Below are 21,954 nucleotides of genomic sequence, written 5' to 3'. Positions count from 1 at the left end.
GAAGGGGGCCGAGTACAGAGCCTTGAGGGACACCAGATGTTACAGAAATGGGGTTAGAATTGTGATTTTTAATACAGACAAACTGCGTGTGATTAGTGAGAAATTCTTCTATCCATTTTAAAATATCGGTAGGCAAGTTCAAGTATGACAGTTTTAGTAGTAATCGTTTGTAGAACGCTTTTGCATAGTCTAGGAAGATGGCATCGGTCTGCAGGTTAGTGTCAAGCTTTTATGCAAATCAGGAAGAAAAATAGCAAGCTGTGTTTCACATGAGTGGCCTTTTCTAAAACCGTGTTGTGACGGATTAAAAAAGTTGCTAGAGTCGAGGAAGCTCATGATGTTTGTGTCAATGACGTGTTCCATGAGTGTGCAGGGTACGCGTGTAAGAAAAATGGGTCGGTAATTTAGCGGTGAATTTTTTTTCGCCTGATTTGAAGACTGGAACGACCTTACCACTTTTCCAGTCGTCTGGTATTCGTCCCGATGAGAGTGACTGCGAGAAAAGTAAGCATAAAAATTTGGCAGAAATATCCTTGGTATTCTTTAGGAGCATCGAGTTATTATTTTCAATGCCGGATGAAGAGGAAAGTTTCAGTTTTTATTAAGGACGAAAAACCTGATGACAAGAAAATGGCTGGTGGCATGGTACAACCTGTTTGTGAATGTAGCATCGAAAAAGGCATTTTAGTCTCGTTAGTAAATACAGGTGCGAAGGCAGCATTGAAAATGGTGGCACACTCGGCTTCAATGAAGACTGCACCTGACTAATCTCAGAGCGTTATCTCAGTTGCATGATAGGGGTTTATGACTTGCCAAAGTTTTCTCGGGTTACTTTGTAACAGATTGGGTAAGTCTGAGTAAAAGAACGTGTGTTTAGCGTAACGAATAGCGGAGAGATAATTTTTCGGCTTCGTGATATTTTGCCCATGCGCAATTCCTATCGTGAAACCTGACTGAACGGTAAAGGCGCTTCTTCTTGTTTTCTAAACGCTTAAGTGCTTTATTAAACCACGGCTTATGGGAATTCTCCTGGGAACACTGCCTTCATGAACTAATCCTCGACCTTGACTTTCTCTCTCAACATTCTGCCCACATTGATTGTGCCAGAAGTGTTGTTCAGCTCGACTTACCTTTTACGGAGGAGCTGCCGGACCCAGTTGTGCACCGCCTATGCACTGTCCATTTTCTCCGCCTAAACCGCGAAGCCGTCACCTATGTACCGTTCTTGTCCGTCCCACCAGTCCCTGATGGCCAGCACATCATTGCTCTAGCTCTTGATGTACCTCTCGCACGAAACGCTGCCATTGCGCATACAGTGGTCACTATGTCTGCCAATCCATTGTCCCTTCCGGTCCTCAAATTTGCATCGCCCGTTTAGACGCTTTCCCCCACGCTGTGCCCTGCTTCCGAATGCGTTGTATAAGCTGTTACAGGTTGTGTACCCCCTCGGTGAACCGCCACGTGTCAGACGTCAAACCATGTGACGAATACACAAAGATGACTGCTCCTGACTTTTTACCAGCACAAACTCATGATCCCAAGGGTCTTCTTTCCTCTTTTCGCGACATCTTTGACTTCGATAACCGTCCTTCGGCTCGCACCTCAGTGGGTATGCATCGCATAAACACCGGTGACGCCACTCCCATTACAGACATCCGTATAGAGTGTGCAGTACAGAGCGCAACATCATTCAGCTGGAGGTGGACAAGATGCACACTAAAGACATCATAGAGCCTTCGTCGAGCCCATGTGCCTCACCCGTTGTCCTCGTTAAAAAGAAGGAGGGGAGTTGGCGCTTCTGCGTTGATTATCGGCACCTCAATAGTATTACAAAAAAGGACGTGTATCCTCTCCCAAGAATCGAGGACACTTTGGATTGCCTTCACGGAGCCAACTTTTTCTCTTCCATCGATGTTTGATCTGGGTATTGGCAAATTGCTGTCGATGACAAAGACCGTGAAAAGACCGCTTCAAATTATACCAGTTTAAAGTCATGCCGTTCGGACTCTGCAACGCGCCAGCTACTTTCGAGCGAATGATGGACTCCTTGCTTTGAGGCTTTAAATGGACTACATGCCTGTGTTACCTAGACGACGTTGTAGTTTTTTCCTCCATATTTTCCGCACACCTCGAAAGACTGACGAGTATTCTATCCGTCTTCCGTAGAGCCGTGTTGCAGCTCAACTTGTTGAAATGCCAATTCGGATGCCGCCAACGCACAATCGTTGGGCATCTCTTCAATGCTTCTGGTGTCCGCCCAGATCCTGCTAATCTTCAAGCTGTCAAGGGCGTCCCTCTACCTCGATCGTCTGCGGATATGCGAAGATTTGTCGGCTTATGCTGTCATTTCCGACATTTGATCAAAACGTTTGTTGCCATCGCCCGTCCCGTCACCGACCTCCTTACGAAAGACACCCCTTTTTACCTGGCGCCCTGCTCAGGAAAACTTATTTTCTTCACTGATTCACTTGCTCACCTCCCCTCCTGCATTGGCCCATTTCGACCCGTCGGCGCCAACAGAAGTTCTCGCAGATGCCAGCAAATATGCCCAGCGTCACCAAGGTCAAGACCGTGTAATGGCATACAGCAGCCGTCCTCTTTCCACTGCCGAGCGCAATTACTCCAATTCAAAGCGCGAGTGCCTAGCCCTTGTCAGGCAGTGTCTAAATTTCGACCCTAACTGATTGGCCGTCCTTTTTCGGTTGTGACTGACCACCACGCTCTTAGTTGGCTTTATTCAATGAAGAACCTTATAGGCCGGCATGGTCGTTGGACATTGCGCCTTCAAGAGTATTCTTACACCGCTGTCTACACGTCAAGGCGTCTACCTCAAGACTTGAGAATAACAGCCCAAAGGGCGAGTTGGTGCATGATGAAAATGAACGGCGGTGCAACGAACACAGACAAGAAAGGGTCACCACATGCGCACACTACCAGCAATTTATTAAACGGAAAGGTGGCATAGTTATACGTATAGCTCAAGCATGAGACTCACCGCCAAATAATCGCTGCAAACAGAACACCTGGAAGCCAGGAGGCAACATCAGGATACCAGACAAGATACCTCTAACCCCAGCAGATAAACTAACAGAAACAGAAAAAAAGTTTTGAAACGGAAGGCAGGTCATATTTAGCAAAAGCCGTGTGGACCATTCGTAGCCACAGCAGAGTAAGATATGAGAAGCAAACAAATCCGGACAATAAAAACTAAAACTAAAACGAGAAAATATTTGTAGCGAAAGCATAGTAAAAAAAAATTGAAGCCAAGGTATTCAGAAACCTAAAAAAACCTAAACCAACAAAAGACAATCGTATCAAAAGCAAAGTCAAACAAAAGAAGCAAAAGTAGTCAGAAACCTAAACGAACCAAGAATTGCAGCTCAAGCAGAGTGAAACAAATCGAGCAAAAGTCATCAGAAAATATTAAACCACAACAAAATAAAAAACAACCGTAGCAAAGGCATGGTCAAAAAAGAAGCAAAAGCAGTCGGAAAAATAAAAAACCTAAACCAACAAACGATTGTAGCAAAAGCAGAGTCAAACAAAAAAAGCAAAAGTAGTCAAACCTAAAACAACCACAACAAAGGACGCTCGCAGCAAAGGCAGAGTCAAATGAACGAAGAAATTAACAACCCGCCATTCAGGGCTTAAAAGTCGCACAGTATATAAAGTCACAAAGCATTATCAAGAAAGGAAACTTCGTTTCTACGGATGGATACAGAAGAGTCATTAACACAAGTGCTTCCCTTCCTTCTTTTTGATTATAAAGGTTTCAAGAATTTCACGTGCAATTTCATTGCGACTCCTGCCCAGAACGCTTATAAAGTTAAGCATTGACTCACAATTGCAATCCTTACAATGGATAGACAAGTTCGACCCGCCTCCGTTTTCTAACAATTTCTCAAGCTCCCGTGCTCTATACTAAATGCAGCGACCTGTCTGGCCTATATAGACCCCTCCTCACGTCAGTGGGAATTCGTACACCACTTCGACGGCACAAGGACTGAAATGCTTGCCGTGCCTCTTTTCTCACAGGGCTTTCTTCTGCCCGATTTGAGAACATAATCCGAGCAGCTTTTTGAGCGCGGAGAAAACGACAGGTACGTCATACCGGCCAGCAACCTTCTTCAATTTGTGCGCCACTTGGTGAATATAGGGGACCACAAGTGGTCGCCTTGATCCCGGCTCTGCATGGGATTTTTTTCCTTCTTTCTTTTAGTTTTTTGTAGGAGGGTCTCTCCTAGGCAGCAAAGAACAGAACACGGGAAACCAGCCATTCGAAGCCTTTCGATCTGATTGTTAAAGCTAGCCTCAGCCATGTGAGCGCAAGACTTAAGTAATGCGGGCTCTAGGCAAAGCGAAGCGATCGCCTAGAGTCCAGCTGGCAACGTAACGCCAAACACTACGATATCATCATCAGCAGCAGCATGACTATACCCACTGCAGGGCGAAGGCCTCGCCCATATTTCTCCACTTAACCCGGTTTTGTGCTAGCTGCATCCACTTGACGCCTGCGAACTTCTTAGCCTCATCCGCCCACCTAACTTCCTGCCGCTCCTTGCTACGCTTTTCTTCCCTTGAAATCCAGTTTGTTACCCTAAGCTACCATAGGTTATCCTCTCTTCGCACTACATGTCCTGATTATGCCCATTTCTGCTTCTTAATTTCCACTAGAATGTCGGTAACTTGAGTTATTTCACTGACCCACTCTGCACGCTTCCTATCTCTTAATGTTACCCCTACCATTTTCCCCATAGGTGAGTACAGGTAAGATGCAACTGTCATATACTTTCCTCTTAGGCGATACCGGTAAGCTGCTAGTCATATTCTGTGAGTGCTCGCCAAATGCGCTCCATCCCAGTCTTATTCTTCTTATTTCCTTTTCATGGTCCGGATCTGCGGTTACTACCTGTCCTAAGTAGACATATTCGCCTACAACTTCCAGTACTTTGCTGCCTAATGTAAACAGCTGTTCCTTCCCGAGGCTGCTGAACATTACCTTAGTCTTCTGCATATTGACTTTCAAGCCTACCTTTCTACCCTTTTTGTCTAGGTCACCAATCATTATTTGCAGTTCATCTCCCGAGTTGCTTAGCAAGGCAATGTCATCAGCAAATCGCAGATTACTGAGGTATTCTCCATCTACCCTTATCCCTAACTGCTCCCATTCCAAATCTCTGAATATTTCCTCTAAGCAAGCTGTGAATAGTACTGGGGAGATCGTGTCTCCTTGCCTAACACCTTTCTTTATGGGAATTTTGCTACTTTCTTTATGCAGAACTATGGTTGCTGTGCAGCCACTATATATATCTTCCAGCACTTTCACGTACGGCTCTTCTACCCCATGATTTCGCAATGTCTGCATCACCGCCGAGGTTTCGACTGAATCAAATGCTTTTTCGTAATCAATGAATGATATGTATAAGGGCTGGTTATATCCCGAGCATTTTTCTATCACCTGATTGATGGTATGGATATGATCGATAGTCGAGTACCGTTTCCGAAAACCTACTTGATTCTTTGCTTGATTGCAGTCTAAGGTTGTCCTAATACAATTAGCGATTACCTTAGTAAATACCTTATACGACGAAGTGTGGGTGGTTCCTACTCGGCGCCGCTGGCCTGAAGTTGTTCGTCTGTGGTCAGCTACTCCTTTGTAAATATTTGTTAATACATCCACTCTCTGTGTGCGTTTATCTACGTGACAATATATATATACAGATATATATATATTTTGAAGAGGACGAAGTGCACAAGGAACATGCCAGCCAGTGGCATCGTGATCGCTGCGCGTCCTGGATCTGACTGTGTTCGCTACCGCTGTGTTCGCCGCTGATCTGCTCAGTCCTGCTGATCAAGTCCTGTTGATCTGCTGAATAAACCCCCCATTCTTACATTTGGTGGAGCTGCCGGTCAAGGTCTATCCTCTCGCCCTGGAACTCCGCAGCAGTACATTACCACCTCCTGCGATGCCTGAGGACGTCAACCACCAAGCCGTACAAGTTGGCTCGGCCATCATCTGTCCCGGTTCCCTCCGCCAGCGAGACCCCGCCATCTTCAACGGCACTGACGACCACGATGTCGAGGACTGGCTCACATCCTATTAACGAGCGAGCGTTTACAACAAATGGGACGCGGAAACAAAGTTAAGCAGCGTCATTTTCTATCTCACCGGCGTAGCAAACCTATGGTTTCCAAACCATGAAGCGGACATTCCATCATGGTCCGCGTTTAAAGGTAGCTTCTGTGAAGTTTTCGGCAGACCAGCTGGGAAGAAACTCCGCGCTGAACAGCGCTTGCGTACGCAGTCTCAGTAAGTTGGCGAAAATTTCACGAGCTATATCGAGGACGTCGTCGACTTGTGCAAGCGCGTTAACCCACACATGTCAGAGGCCGAGAAGATCAAGCACATTCTGCAAGGCATCGATGACGATGCCTTTCAGATGCTGTCGGCTCGAGATATCCGCACCGTCGCGGAAGTGGTCACACTGTGTCAAAGTTATGATGAACTGCGGAAACAAAGGGCCATAACTCGCGCGAAGACCATGCACTCTGAGTCCCATGCTGGCCTTACAAATGCAGACGAACATTCTGCGCTCCTGCCACAAATTAAGAGCTTCATTCGGGAAGAAGTTGCTCGACAGCTCTCCCTTATATCCTGCCATCAAGAACCTTCCTCACACCTAGCTCCCAGTTTGCGCCACATTATTCAAGAACAGGTAGCTGAATCTCTTCCTCCAGCCCCTCAACCCATGCCTGTTACAGCGCCGTTAACATATGCGGCTGTTGCGGCCCGACCGCCACCTACATATGCTCCACCACCACCTGCCTACGTTCAGCCGCCTCCTGCGCCTGCGCGAGAACCTGCGCAGGTTATGCGACCGGCTCCAAGACCACATAATCCCTGGCACACGACGGATAACCGGCCAATCTGTTACACTTGCGGGCTTGCTGGACACATTTCTCGTCATTGCCGCAACCGTCTCCCGGTGTCGGCACCACCTACTCATGGTTCTGCATACTGGTCTCCGACGCCTCAGTATTCCGCGCCTACTGAGCCTCCAGCCAGCTCTCAGTTCTCTCCAGACCGCTCAGCCATGTCCGACCGCCGCTCACCGTCGCCGCGACGCCGCTCTATCTTTCCGATGCGACGTCGACAGAACGCTTCACATGAGGAAAACTAGAGGCCGCAGTTCCTGAAGCGAGAACTGCGACCCAGTCGAACTACCCAAGTCCTCATCTGTCGCCGACAAACCTAATTGAAGTTTTCGTCGAGGGTATTCCTGTCATGGCTCTAATTGACACTGGTACTGCGATTTCGGTAATGGACGCAAAACTATGTCGCACTTTAAAGAAAGTGAAGACGCCAATTGCGGGACTTTCGTTGCGAACGGCCAGCGTTCAGCATATCAAGCCTTTAGCGGCGTGCACCGCTCGAGTAGTTATCCAGAACTCCCTTTATACGATTGAGTTCGTCGTGCTGCCAAGTTGCTCGCACGCTGTAATTTTAGGCTGGGATTTCCTGTCGCGTCATGCTACTATTATCGATTGTGCTCGAGCTGAAGTGGGGTTCTCGACTGCGCCCGATGCCTTACCAGACGCTGATCAATCAAATTCCGGTGCTAAAGCCCTCATCGCCGAAGATACTATTAGCGATGACACCGTTCTCTTCACACCAGCCCATACTTTCCTGCGCCGCAAGTGCCTTCCATTGCCCTACGCAGTGCTCGCTATTTCCGCTGGCCTTTCCATGTTATGGGTCTCTAACCCATTTAACTCCCCTACTGCTTTGAGCCATGGCGAATGCCTCGAAAATATCTAGCCAATCGCATCTCATCTGATCTCTGAGGAACCTGATGACGCGCCGCACTGTGCCGTGACTGCGCTCAGCCCCCCTTCACCTGCGCCCGCTCCCCCCTCTGCAGACTTGTTCCTCCGTTCCATCGATGCCGATCTTCCTCCAGAGCAGCGCACTCAGCTTTTGAACCTACTACATCACTTTCGCTCCTCCTTCGACTCTCACCAACGTTCTTTGGGTCAAGCTTCTACAGTCACTCATCGCATCGACACCGGCATCCACGCACCACTACGACAGCGCCCCTATCGTGTGTCTGCAACCGAACGCCAGGCTATTGAAGAGCAAGTCGACCTAATGATCCAGAATGGCGTGATTCAGCCCTCAAGCAGCCCTTGGGCCTCACCTGTTGTCCTTGTAAAAAAGAAGGATGGTTCCATCCGCTTCTGTGTCGATTATCGCCGCCTTAATAAGATTACGCGAAAGGACGTCTATCCTCTCCCACGCATCGACGACGCCCTGGTTGTTTGCAAGGCGCCGAACTCTTTTCTTCCCTAGATTTACGTTCCGGGTACTGGCAAGTCCCCTTGGAAGCGGCTGATCGCCCCAAAACTACCTTTGTAACTCCCGACGGCTTGTACGAATTCACAGTTATGCCGTTTGGCCTTTGTAATGCTCCGGCAACATTTAAGCGGATGATGGACACCATTTTGCGTGACCTAAAGTGGAAGACATGCCTCTGCTACCTCGATGACATTGTCGTCTTTTCTCGTGACTTTGACACACACCTCTACCGTCTGAAGCACGTTTTGACCTGCCTATCTGATGCCGGACTGCAGCTGAATTTGAAAAAAAATGTCGTTTTGCCGCCCGCCAGCTCACCATTCTCGGCCACGTTGTTTCCAAAGAAGGTGTATCTCCAGACCCTGCCAAACTTCGTGGCGTAACAGCCTTTCCCAAACCGACTTCCATCAAAGATTTATGTTGCTTCCTCGGGCTCTTACTTTCGCCGCTTTATTAGGAATATTGCTTCCATTGCTGCTCCCTTGACAGAACTTCTGTCCGGCAGTTCCGACCTTTCGTCTTGGTCAGCAGCGTGCGACGATGCCTTCAATGCTTTACGACACATCCTCATGGCACCGCCTGTCCTACGTCACTTCGACCCCACAGCGCCTACTGAGGTCCACACAGACGCCAGTGGTATTGGTCTCGGGGCTGTGCTCGCTCAGCGCAAAGCTGGTTATACAGAATACGTGGTCGCCTATGCTAGCCGTACACTCACGAATGCTGAATCCAATTACTCTGTCACTGAAAACGAATGCTTAGCGATTATTTGGGCTCTTACTAAATTCCGCCCTTACCTCTATGGTCGCCCTTTTGACGTAGTGACGAACCACCATGCGCTTTGCTGGCTTTCCTCACTGAAAGACCCGTCCGGCAGACTGGCAAGATGGGCTCTTTACCTTCAGGAATATGATGTCTGCGTTGTTTACCGCTCTGGCCGCAAACATCACGATGCCGATGCACTTTCCCGCTGCCCCCTTACAGCTGAGGTCGCGAGCCTTTCCCCTTCCGACGATTCCCCGCCATCGCTTCACATCAATGACATGCCGTCAGCGCAGCGGCAAGATCCTTGGATAAACTCTATCCTCGATTTTATCTCCAATCCTACAGCTGCTTCTCCATCGCGTGCTCTGCGCCGCCATGCTTCCCACTTCGCCATTCGTGATAACCTCCTCTACAGCCGCAACTACTGTGCAGATGGCCGCAAGTGGTTGCTAGTTATTCCCCGGAGGCTACGTTCGCAAATTTGTGACTATTTCCACGCTGACCCACAATCCGGTCACGCGGGCGTCTTCAAGACATACACTCGTCTCCGGCTGCGTTGCTACTGGCGGGGCATGTACACCTTTGTACTCAAGTACGTTCGGTCATGCCTCACCTGTCAACGTCGCTAGCCATCTCCTCAACGTTCTGCTGGAGAGTTGCTGCCGTTACCCAGCCCACCACGTCCTTTCGACCGCGTCGGCATTGATTTGTACGGGCAGCTTCCCTACACTGCGGCCGGCAACCGCTGGGCTATCGTAGCCGTTGATCATCTGACGAGGTATGCAGAAACCGCCGCACTTCCATCCGCCACAGCGTCAGAAGTAGCTTCCTTCAATTTGCAGCGATTTGTTCTTCGACATGGCGTACCTCGAGAGCTGCTCAGCGACAGAGGACGCGTTTTCTTGAGTGACGTTGTGAAAGCCTTGCTCACCAAGGGCAGTATTATTCATAGAACCACCTCCGCCTATCATCCCCAGACTAATGGCCTCACTGAGCGTTTCAATCGTACCCTTGGCGACATGCTCTCTATGCACGTCTCCTCCAACCACTCAAACTGGGACCTCGTCCTTCCGTATGTCACGTACGCATACAATACCGCAACGCAGTCTACTACTGGCTTCTCTCCTTTTTTGCTTCTCTACGGCCGTCACCCCTCTGCTACAATCGACACCATACTCCCGTATGAGCCAGACATATCAGAGTATACACGTGCGTCTCAAGCAGCCCAGCATGCGGAAGACTGTCGACAAATCGCCCGCGCATTAACGGCTAACACCCAGTACCGCCATAAATCCAACCATGACAGCCAACACTCGCACCGCACTTCTCGCCTGGCGTTCTTATGTGGCTATGGATACCTTCCAATGCCCCTGGACTGTCTTCAAAACTTCTTGATAAATACCATGGCCCATACTGTGTTCTGGAGCGCACCTCTCCGGTTAATTATGTGGTGGAACCTGTTATGCCGTCCCATGATCTACGCCGGCGCGCACGCGAGATTGTTCACGTCCAGCGCCTCAAACCCTATTACGACCCTGCCGTCTTGCTCACACCGTAAGTCGCCAGGATGTCTCCTCTTCGTCCCGCGGGTAATTGTGAAGAGGAAGAAGGGCACAAGGAACATGCCAGTCAGTGGCATCGTGATCGCTGCGCGTGCTGGATCTGACTGTGTTCGCTGCCGCTGTGTTCGCCTCTGATCTGCTCAGTCCTGCTGATCAAGTCCTGTTGATCTGCTGAATAAACCCCCCATTCTTACAATATATATATATATATATATATATATATATATATATATATATATATATATATATATATATATATATATATATATATATATTGTCACGTCTCGAAAGAACGCCAAGGAGGGCCTAAGATAAGAAGGTTTTAATAGTCGACTGGAACGAGTCTTGCGCTCAAGCTTCCCCTTTCTTCTTCCAGGCTCGTGCTTTTTTGTTCCCAGTCGTCATCTTTGGCGTCCTCTTTTATGCGGCATTTACCCCCTCCTAAGGAAGCATCGTCCTGATGAGAACAAGAGGTCCGCCCGAGTGATACGCCTTCATAGTACGGCGTGGACGAAGTCTGCTTGGTTCTGGCGTCGCTTTGACGTCGACACCCCGTCTGGCCCCACCTCATAAGTGACGTCGGTTAAACGTCGCTGAACAACATAGGGTCCGCAGTATCGCCGCAATAGTTTTTCGGAAAGTCCACGGCGGCGAATATGCATCCAGACCCACACTTTGTCGCCAGGTTCGTACATTACATGTCGGTGTCTATGATTGTAGCGTCGTGAATCATGCTCCTGCTGAATTTTGATCCGCACACGCGCTAGTTGGCGAGCTTCCTCTGCACGCTGAGCGAATTTCTCTGCGTCCTGATCGAGATCACCGGTGTCGGCATTGGGGAGCAACATTTCATCCAGCATAGTTGTTACTGGTTGCCCGTGAAGGAGGCTGAATTGTGTCATGCGAGTGGTGTCTTGGCGTGCCGTATTGTAGGCGAACGTGACGTAGGTAAGTATTTCGTCCCAATTCTTATGGTTCACGTCGACATACATGCAAAGCATGTCTGCGAGGGTCTTATTGAGGCGTTGTCTCAACCCATTGGTTTGAGGATGATAGGCTGTAGTTTTACGGTGACTAAGGTGAAGTACGGCCTCCAAAAGTTCGGCCGTAAATGCAGTTCCTCGGTCAGTTATAATAAGTGCCGGAGCGCCATGCCCCAGGACAATGTTCTCAACGAAGAACCGAGCTGCTTCGGCAACGGTACCCCTTGGCAGAGCCTTCCCTTACGGAAATCCCATATGTGCTTCAGATATGGAACATATGCTGCCAGATACAAATATATAAGGCAGCAAATAAGTCCTTATCTGGGCCAGATAAGGTCATATATGTGCAAAATGTTGCCCTTATATGGCTCAGATTTGGCCATATCATGCAACATATAATCCATATCTGAACGGCTAACGGGACTTTATATGGCTTGATCAGGGGCATATATGGTATCCTCGCGACCTTATGTGGCCTGATAAAGGGCATATATGGCATCGTCATGACCTTATATAGACAGACCAGGGCCATATATGCCTGGCATCAACAGGACTTTATATAACCTCATCGGGGCCTTAATTATGTAGGCGCCATAGTTATTGTATATTAGCAATATATGGCCTTCGTCTACCTTCTGCAAATATCCAATATTGGCATCATGTGGTCGAGCTTCAATTTTTCTACACTCAGCATGGCCTGCGTGTTAATTGTATCCAATTTAGAAAATAGCTACGACTCATATTTCAAATATTCTGCGGATATCGCTGCACTATAATTATTATACCATGTGTTCCTTAATCCAGGAGGGCGCTGGGTTATAGCTATATGCTCCTCTTTCCGCCTACTAACTCGCATTTTCATTTAAAATGCGGCCGCAGTCCAGTGCACAAAAGCATGGTCGGTTAAGTTGAGCGATTCAAAATATCAAGAAAATGATGGCAGTTCAGTATACGGCCCCCTCAGCGCTGTCAGACGGTGACTCACCCTCAGAGACAGCTGGCGGTTGTTTGTCGAGGGCCGCAGTGGCTAGACAGTGACTCCTCCTCTCCCGCGTTCCCCTCTTCCCTCTCAGCGATGCCCCTGCGTCGCTGGCTCGCATTTCATCTCTCCTCCTCGCTGCCACGCTCTATACCGCGTAGGCCTCGCGCTCTCCGTTGTGTGTGCTTGCTTCTTTCCCCTCCCCCTTTAAACTCCGTGCGCCTAAGCACTTGGTATCTCGTTCCTTTTCGGTGGCAGACATCGGAGTTCGGTGCGGCTGGCGGGCGTGCTGCAAGTTGTGTATGCTGGTGTGTGTGCAGCGCCTGTTCGCTATTAGCTGTGTGCATGTAACAAAAATGCGACAGCAAACCTACAAGAGCTTCAGTCTGACCGTCGGCACAGAGGAAATTACTGTGTCCCACTGCGGGTGGAGGCTGACTCCCCAGACTTGGCAGCGAACCTGATGGTTGATTGAGCTTTTCGGGGATTCTGCGCTAGGTGGCCCGGCCAAATCTTCACCGTTGTGTCGGATCGCACCCTCATCGTGCCGCCTCATCTTCAAGCCCGATCACCAAAACCGTGAGCGTGAGACTTCTGGTCGGGAACTAGCACTTGCCAGCCTCAGGATATTGTTCACTTTATTGTTTTGAAGGAAAATAATTTTTCCAATCAGTAAATTGGATGGTAATTGCCAGTATGTGATATTTTTCCGCACATTTCGTTGCTAATTTGTCTTTCGCTCTAGCAATTTTGACAAATTTCAGTGAGTGGCGGGTCCTTCGTTGTTTATTATTATTATTATTATTATTTGCACTACCGAAGTAGCTTCATGCTTGATTTGGTTTAGGGGCAGAGTTGTCGCTGTCATGACAAATGCCATCGGACATGCTTTTTGTTTTGTTTTCTCTCCTCATTTGAAAAGCAACCACGAGTTAGGCGCGTTCGCTTATTTTGCACTGCAGTCTCTCCTTAAGGTAACACCAGTACTTCCTGACGGCCTATATGTACTTTGAAAAGGTTCAGGTATTATCAGCAGTCCCAACAGTGTGTGTTTTATCGCCCTACGGTTTAGCGGTGCCTTTTCCGGGTGTCGACAAACCTTTAAATTTCGTTTTAATAGTCTAGTTCGATTAATAGCCGTTTATTTTATTTAGCTTCGCAAGTAAACCAGCTCAAACTAAAAGCATTTACTGGTTAAAACTCTGTGTGTAAAAGAGCATAATAAAAATGTAATATCTACTTTAATAGGTTAATGTATTTCACTTTAGCTTCTCGTGTAGACATTATTCTGTTCAGATATTGCATTAGTTTGTTATAGTATCGCGCGTAAATGAGTAGAATCTCAATATTTACTAACCGATGAGCATGTCTTTGACCCCCGGTATACACACGTAATTCAGGACCGTCTTTGAGCGATTCCATATAGGCAGGGAAAACAGAAAACCTGTGGTTTGAAAGCTATTTTCCTGTAAGGTTTTAAATAAAAGGGGAAATTCAGGTTTCCCTTGGCAAACTTGATTAAGCGTGCATTTAGCTGGAATATTGAAATTGCTTTGTGTGTGTTGTAATAAAGTGTTATGTTGATATGCAGATATATATAGATCTATAGTTCAAAACCTACCTGCCATGCGGGCTAGATCTTTAAATCAGGAATTGGGTAGATAAGGCATATCTGACGAGATATGCCTTATCTGGTACTCGAAATCAGGAATTGGGCAGATATGCCTTATCTGGCCCAGATCTGTCCTAATATACCATATCTGCCCAATTCCTGATATACCTGGTCTGGATTTTTTTTTATAAGTCCAGATATGGCATTTCCGTAAGGGTTGGTCTCCGCGTAGCGGTTCAGATAATCGGTGGCGACAATTATCCATTTATTCCCGGCTGTAGACGTCGGAAATGGTCCCAGGAGGTCCATGCCAATTTGCTTCAAAGGTGTCGTTGGCACTTCAAGAGGGTGGAGTAGGCCGGCTGGATTTACAGGGGGTGATTTACGGCGCTGGCAGTCTATGCACGTACGTACATAGGGTTTCACTGTCGCCGGCAGTTTTGGCCAGTGGTATACGTGCTGTACTCTAGCCAACGTGCGGGTGTAGCCTAGGTGACCGGCGGTTGGCTCGTCGTGGCACGCTTGCAAAACTTCAGTGCGGAGAGCCGATGGGACGACGAGCAGATGACTGTTTCCCCCAGGACGGAAGTTCTTCCTGTAAAGTACGTTATTGCGAATAAGGAATGAAGCGATTACTCGGGCGAAAATCTTCGGCACAACCGTAGTTGGCTTCTCCAAGGAATCAATAAGAGGGAGCAATTCCTGGTCCTCTCGTTGCTGTTGGGAAAGCGTTCCGTCACCTTTGACACTGAAAAACGCAGTGTTTTCATCTGTCATAGTGGAAGGTTCGACCGGCGCTCACGAAAGGCAATCTGCATCTGTGTGCTTCTTTCCAGATTTGTATAAAACTGCCATGTCGAATTCTTGTAATCGAAGACTCCAACGCGCGAGTCTCCCTGAAGGATCCTTTAAGTTCGTCAGCCAACAGAGAGAGTGATGGTCGCTTACGACTTGAAAGGGGCGAGCGTACAAATAAGGGCGGAACTTCATAACCGCCCATACCACTGCAAGGCATTCTTTTTTGGTTGCCGAGTAGTTCGTTTCTGCTTTAGATAGGGTCCTGCTAGCGTAAGCAATTACTTTTGCCACACCATCCTGGCGCTGCACCAACACAGCACCTAAGCCCATGTTGCTGGCATCTGTATGAAGCAGTGTAGGGGCGTCGTCATCAAAGTGCGCCAGGACAGGTGGTGTCTGTAGACACCTCCGCAGTTCATTAAAAGCTTGTTGCTGTTCTTCACCCCAGCGAAAGAGGATTTGCCGTCTCTCTCGCTCCTCAGTGGACTGGTCCTTTTGTAGTAATAAAGCGTCTTGCGCGGCTCGCTTACATGCTTCGTCATGTGCAGGGTGGCCGGGAGATCGGACCAGTCAACGTCGCCGACCTGAGAAAGTACAACGAGCGGCCAGAAAGTACGTACAGGCACTCCGGTCTACAAGATGTGAACCACGTGGACCATCGTCTGATGAGTGCCACCAATCCAGCGGATGCCTTCAAGCGGGCAGCTCGTCAGCACCAGCCTTGTTTTTGTACTCCTCCCAGTGCCCTTCTTTGTTTCGTTCTACATCTCGGGAGGTGTCCCGTCTTGAGAGGAGGGGGGGGGGGGAGTGTCAGCCCCTTCAAGTGTTTTAAACCTCATGCACTTCTTCCTATTTGCATTATGTTTGCACGGGCAGTGCGAGTGCGCATGATCAACCAGATAATCTTGGGGGGGGGAGGGGGGGCGTGATGTTAGCGGCGACAGACGAGGGTAGATAAGTGCGTCGGAAGCAAGGCGCGGGGCCTTTTTTTGCCCCGGCGGAGAGGCCGGCTTGGCGCAGCCGGCGTGCGTCATGGGCAAGCAAGGTGTGCACGGACGACTTAAAGAAGATTGCCGACACGAAGATGGAAGCAATGCCTGCAGGAACAGCCTAGGCATATTCGTGTGAGTTGCTGTCCCTCGAGGAGCAATGTTTCTTGTTCCGCCGTTAACGTTTTGGCCCTATTGCTCGTTTTATTCGCTCCGCAGTGTGTTTTGCTTCGCCGCGGTAAGGCCCTGACATTCTTCCCGCTTTCCGTTGTTGTTCTATTGTCGCGCGCATGAACAGCCTGTTCTCAGCGCAGTAGCGCCTTATGTTTCTTTGTTTTGCTTTTTTTGTTTATCCGGAATAAACCGGTGTTTTTAAGAGACTGGATTTGTCACTCGCCGGGCGACACCATGGCTCGCGGATCCGTTTTTTTGAAGGCGAGGCCTTCAACACATACATACATACATACATACATACATACATACATACATACATACATACATACATACATACATACATACATACATACATACATACATACATACATACATACATACATACATACATACATACATACATACATACATACATACATACATAACTGCTACGACGCCCGACACCAACAAGTTTCTTATGTTCCTGGTGCCTATGTGTGGTTGCGGACACCTCTCCGTAAGCGTGGTCTTAGTCAAAAACTGCTGTCACGCTACACCGGACCGTTTGTTTTGTTATAGCGCATCAGTGACCTTAATTACGTTATAGCACGCATAACAGCGAATGGTCAACGGCCACGGCAGTCTCAGGTGGTGCATGTAGCGCGCTTCAAGCGATTTCATTCCAGAGGTTTTATGTAACTCGCCCGACGGGCTTCGTCTGCGAGAAGGAAAATATCACGCGCCTTCGCAGAACGTCGACGGAAGATGAAGAAGAATGGTCGGTTAGATCAGTGAAGAAAGAAGAAAAAGGGCAGAGGGATGTTTGTACGCTTCGCCGCAGTCCTGTTTGGAGCGATCCCTCGAAATAAAACTTCCGTGCGTACACAGCACGTAACAATATATTCCAATGAACGAAGTGTCACAAATAAACGAGATCAATTTAACTTATTTGTTTCTTACAGAGGCAGATATAATAATTTTAATGGAAACCGGGCTGAATGCGAAAATCCACAGTAGTGAAATGTTATACGTTGTAAAAAAATGTTATATATATCATTACCACAGAAAAAGCCGGCACGGTGAGGGAACACTGATCGCTTTATCAAGATCAATCTCTTCTTTCTGTATAGTTGTGACTTCTAGCTTGGAAGCCTTATGGATTGGTATCACTCTCAAAAGTAGCAGAATAATGCTAGGCGTCTGTTATCGGCCCCCAAACACCGGAGCCGCGTTTATCGACGAAGTACATGATGTCTTCAGTATCATAGTGGCTCGCTACCCTGTCTTGCCTATATTCTTGTTAGGGGACCTTAACTTTCCTAAAATTTCCTGAGATGGGCCTTATCCTATCGTTTCTCCGTTCTCGGCCCAGTGAGAATTTTATTCGCCTGTGCGTAAGCTTTCATTTCACCCAGCTTGTCAAAGAGCCAATCAGGTGGGAGTCACAGTCCGCTAACACTCTAGATCTAATACTGACGACTCACGCAGAATTGTTTTCTTCTATCACTCATTTGCCCAACATAAGAAGCCGCGATTTGCTTCACTTTGATCTAAAAATTTCCTTTCCGTGCTTACCTGTAAAAGCCAAGCAGATTCGTGACTAGAGTAAAGCTGATTTTCACGCTATTAATGTGAATCTTTGTCACTACTGGACACATATTTGCAATATTTTGAACTGTGTTCTGCACAACAAGATTGGGACTTGTTTGCGGCCAAGGTTGCTGAGCTCAGCAACATGTTCATTCCCCTGAGGCGTATTAGGAGCAATATTAGAACCTCATGGTGCACCAGAACTCTCCCCCGCATTTCTAACCAAAAAAGCGACTTTTTCGTCTCGCTGAAAATGGAAACATGCCTGAACGGTGGGAGGCCTACTTCTCAGTTTCGAAGGAGCACGCCGAAGCGATCTTGAATGCCAAGGAACACTTCTTTAATACCACGTTGCCAAATATGTTAATAAAGAATTCAAAGTTCTGGTCTACTATAAACTTAAAGATGATAGAACAATTTCTCTGCACAATGATTCTAGAGAGCCAATTTCCCCTGCTGAATCTCCCTCTGTTCTGAAAACTGTATTCTCTAATGTATTTTCGCCCATGGCTGTAGAATGCGTTTCGGATACATTTTCAGCTTTCGAGTGTTCTCCAATGTTACCATTGACCATGAATCCTGGGGGCGTCGTGGGAATAATTGATTTTTTTAAAATCTCATCTTCTGGGCCTGATAACAAATTCAAAATTTCTAAAGAAAACAACCATGTGGTCATCTATATTTTTGGCAAAAATCTTTTAGCAATCTCTTGAATGCGGTGCACTACCACAGCAATGGAAGACCAGGAAGGTGGTTTCGTTGTACAAATCAGGTAACATGCATTCACCTCTAAACTACAGACCCATTTCATTAACAAGCATTCCGTGTAAAATGTTGGAACACGTGCTGTATTCGCATATCTTTAACTTTTTAGAAGGGAACTCATTTTTGCAAAGCGCGCAACACGGCTTCATACGTTCATATTCCTGCAAAACGCACTTACTATTCTTTACGCTTCATCGTTTGCATGCAATTCTCGGTAAACACTCTGACATTGACGTCGCTTTTCCTCACTTTCCCAAAGCATTTAATAATGTTAACCTTTCGTTATTAATGTATAAGCTGTCTCTTTTAAATTTAGAGGCTAAATTTCATACTTGGTTTGAGTGCTTTCTTTCTAACCGCTGCCAATACGTACCACATGAAGGCTATGACTCAAACCTAATAAAAGTAACGTCTGGTGTTCCTCTGGGTTCCGTCTTAGGTCCATTGCTCTTCCTGATATTCGTGAATGACTTCCCTAATCATGTGACATCTTCGATGCCTCTTTACGCGGACGACTGCGTTGTTTATCGCGAAATTGCCAATGAAAACGACGCGACCATTTTGCAGTCGGACATTAACAGCGTTGTTAACCGGGGCAAAGACATGGAATATGGAGCTTTCGCTAACAAATGAAAGATAATGCGCTTTTCCCGTCGCGGCACGATTCCACCAAAGTACCACCTGAATAATAAGGAACTGGAAGCCATATAATCGTATCTGTACATAGGACTAATCATAACCTCAATGCTGTCGTGGCAATCGCACATTGATTCAATAATTTGCAACTCTAACCGCATGCTCGGGATATCTACGACATAATTCCAGTAGGGCCTCAGTTTCACTAAACACGCTTCTTTATAAGACACTCGTGCGCTCCAAACTCGAATATGCTGCTTCCATATGGGACCCTAACCAAGCGCACTTGTGCAGAACAATGCAGATCGATTTATTCTGTCCAACTACTATCGCACATCAAGCGTAGCAAGCATGAAGTCCAATCTTTCAGTACCCTGTCTGTATCTGCGTAGAAATTTTTTTCGTTTCTCTCTTTTACAAAATATACCATCATTCATCTTCAAGAACGCAGCTCATTCCAGAACCCTGTTATCGCTCATCACGGGTAGACCACTGACACAAAGTAGGATATATTCTTCGCAACTAGTACAGATTCTCTTACTCATTTTTGCCACATGCATGTAACAACTGGAACCACCTACCGGCTGATATCGCGTGCCTCAATCATTACGTCCTTTAGAGGAAGGCATTATTAGCTTTTGTGTTTTTCGATGACGCGTACTAACAGCGGAAGTGCCTTTTTCTGTGCGTTTAATTTTCGATCTAAGTGATGACGTTTTGGTCTTACTTACGTGTTCTGCTATTCCATATAACGATCTGCTTATGTAGTTGGGTTTCTATTCGACACTTTTTTGCATTAGCTATGTACCATTTTGTATTTTGTGCGTGTAAATAGCGTTTCCAAACTGCGCCTTTTAGTTTTTTTTATATACTCGGAGTTTGTTGCTATAAGTACGTATTTTTTAACCCTTTTTTGTGTTAAATATTCTTGTAATTTGGTCATTAAGACTGATTTGTCTACTGTGATCTGCATCAAGTGTTCACTGTTCTAGCAAATGTCACCGCGTATTCATTTTATTTCCATCACTGTATTCCACTCTCATCTTCAATGCTTCGGCGATTGAGGGTATGTAAAATAAATAAATAAATTGTTTGTAAAAGAAAGTAACTTTCTTGAACTTATTCCCCAGTCACACACCGGCACACCTACTTCACGGGTTGACCGGCCTAATTTTTGACTGTGCTCTGAAACCTCATAGAGGGACGAAGGGTAACCGTAAAGGGGATCCCGCGCCTCTGTTGACCGTAAAGGAGGAGGTTTGTGACCCAGGAGGAAATAAAATAAAATGGGAATTGTGTCTAGAAAAAAAAACCTCAATTACATGCCCTCGACCTGAGCAAAATAAAACAGTCCGCCGATCATTCGATGGCTTAAATTTACGATGCAATTAAATTTGGACTAACAAAATTAAGGTTGGATTAATAAAACTCTGGTATCGTATAAGGGGTACAGGTGAAAAAAAATCAAGGAGAGCAGGAATGAGTTCAAGGTGCCGAGACAGATTGTTCAGTAGGACACGATGCTGTGAACTACATTGCATCAATTATACTTGAGTCATTTAGGAGTGACGATAGGGTAATCTCCGCATATCAGGATTCAAAACAGAGCAGCCAGATAGAAAGCTGCTTAGAACTCTACAATCTAAACTGGAAAATGCGGAAAAAATATTCCTAAATGTACATTCTTAAGGATAAACGAAATTCTAATAAAGCTGAATAATGAACACTGTCCGAAAAGCAAGAAAAGATTGTGAAAAAATGGAAACATTACGAATAAGCACATTCGCGATAGCTCGCGGCGCCGAAAATTAACTTTGGATTTTAGCAGGAAACGATAGATGATGCACATTAAGACCTGCAGGCTGATTACGTATCATTTGTCATATACTGGCTGGTAATGCAGGCGGGGAAAGTAAAAAAAAAAAAAAACGAGGCTAATTATGGGTCCACAGAATAAGATTCTCGGAGGACTTCACAACGCGTTTAGAAATGGTGGACTCTTAGATGATAGCCTATCCGTGCTTACCTAATGGGCCGGAATAAGTAGGGCCGAAAACAAACCCTTATATTTAGAAGGGTAGATGATAGGGCTTCTTGGTACATGATTAAAGGGAACAAAATGTAGCTCACCAAGACAAAGATGGAGAAAGAAACACACAGAGCGCTAACTTCCAACTAATATTTATTTGAGGAATAGTTGAAGCTCAATGGATTCCTCTTTTGAAAGATGAATGTATAAGTAGCCCTTCAGTGGCGTTGTTGCCAAAAGAGATTGTGTGTCTAGCTGATACATCTTGCTAACGCATGTTATTCAGGCTCACGCGATATGCGGTGGTATAAAAATCATTCTTCCTTCCTTGAATAAATATTAGTTGGAAGTTAGCGCTGTGTGTGTCTTCTTTCTCCACCCTTGGTGCGCTACATTTTTTTTTCTTTATATTTAGCCTCGTTGTGTATGGAAGGGGTACAAGGCAACGCAAACATGGAGCTCACATGGAAGAAACTTATGGATGAAGGTGTCGGTCATGAGATAACTAATTTATTTACTACAGAAATAAACCGAAACAATTAGGTTGAAATTACATGGCAAGAGATAAGAGGTACAGAAACTGTCGAGGTATGCAAATAATTAAGACAAGGTTGTCCACTATCACCACTGCTGTTGATGCTTTATATAATAGATATAGGCCTTAATATGCCGTTTAAATTAGGCGGAGAGGGCATAGTGGAGCGGCTCCCTGCGGAGCATATTTTACCATAAGC

General features: G+C 46.6%; 1 pseudogene; it reads left to right on the top strand.

Annotated features, from left to right (window-relative positions):
• Positions 1-5,969: 5,969 nt before the first annotated feature.
• The window catches only part of LOC146210029 (uncharacterized), a 45,567-nt pseudogene continuing 29,582 nt past the window's right edge, over positions 5,970-21,954 (top strand).

This window comes from Amblyomma maculatum, chromosome 1 (assembly GCF_055883805.1).
Source record: "Amblyomma maculatum isolate TAMU_Amacu chromosome 1, ASM5588380v1, whole genome shotgun sequence".
In the NCBI taxonomy this organism is placed as follows: Eukaryota; Metazoa; Arthropoda; class Arachnida; order Ixodida; family Ixodidae; genus Amblyomma; species Amblyomma maculatum.
The sequence above is the reverse complement of the archived record's forward strand: the minus strand, read 5'-3'. Positions and strand labels throughout refer to the sequence as shown.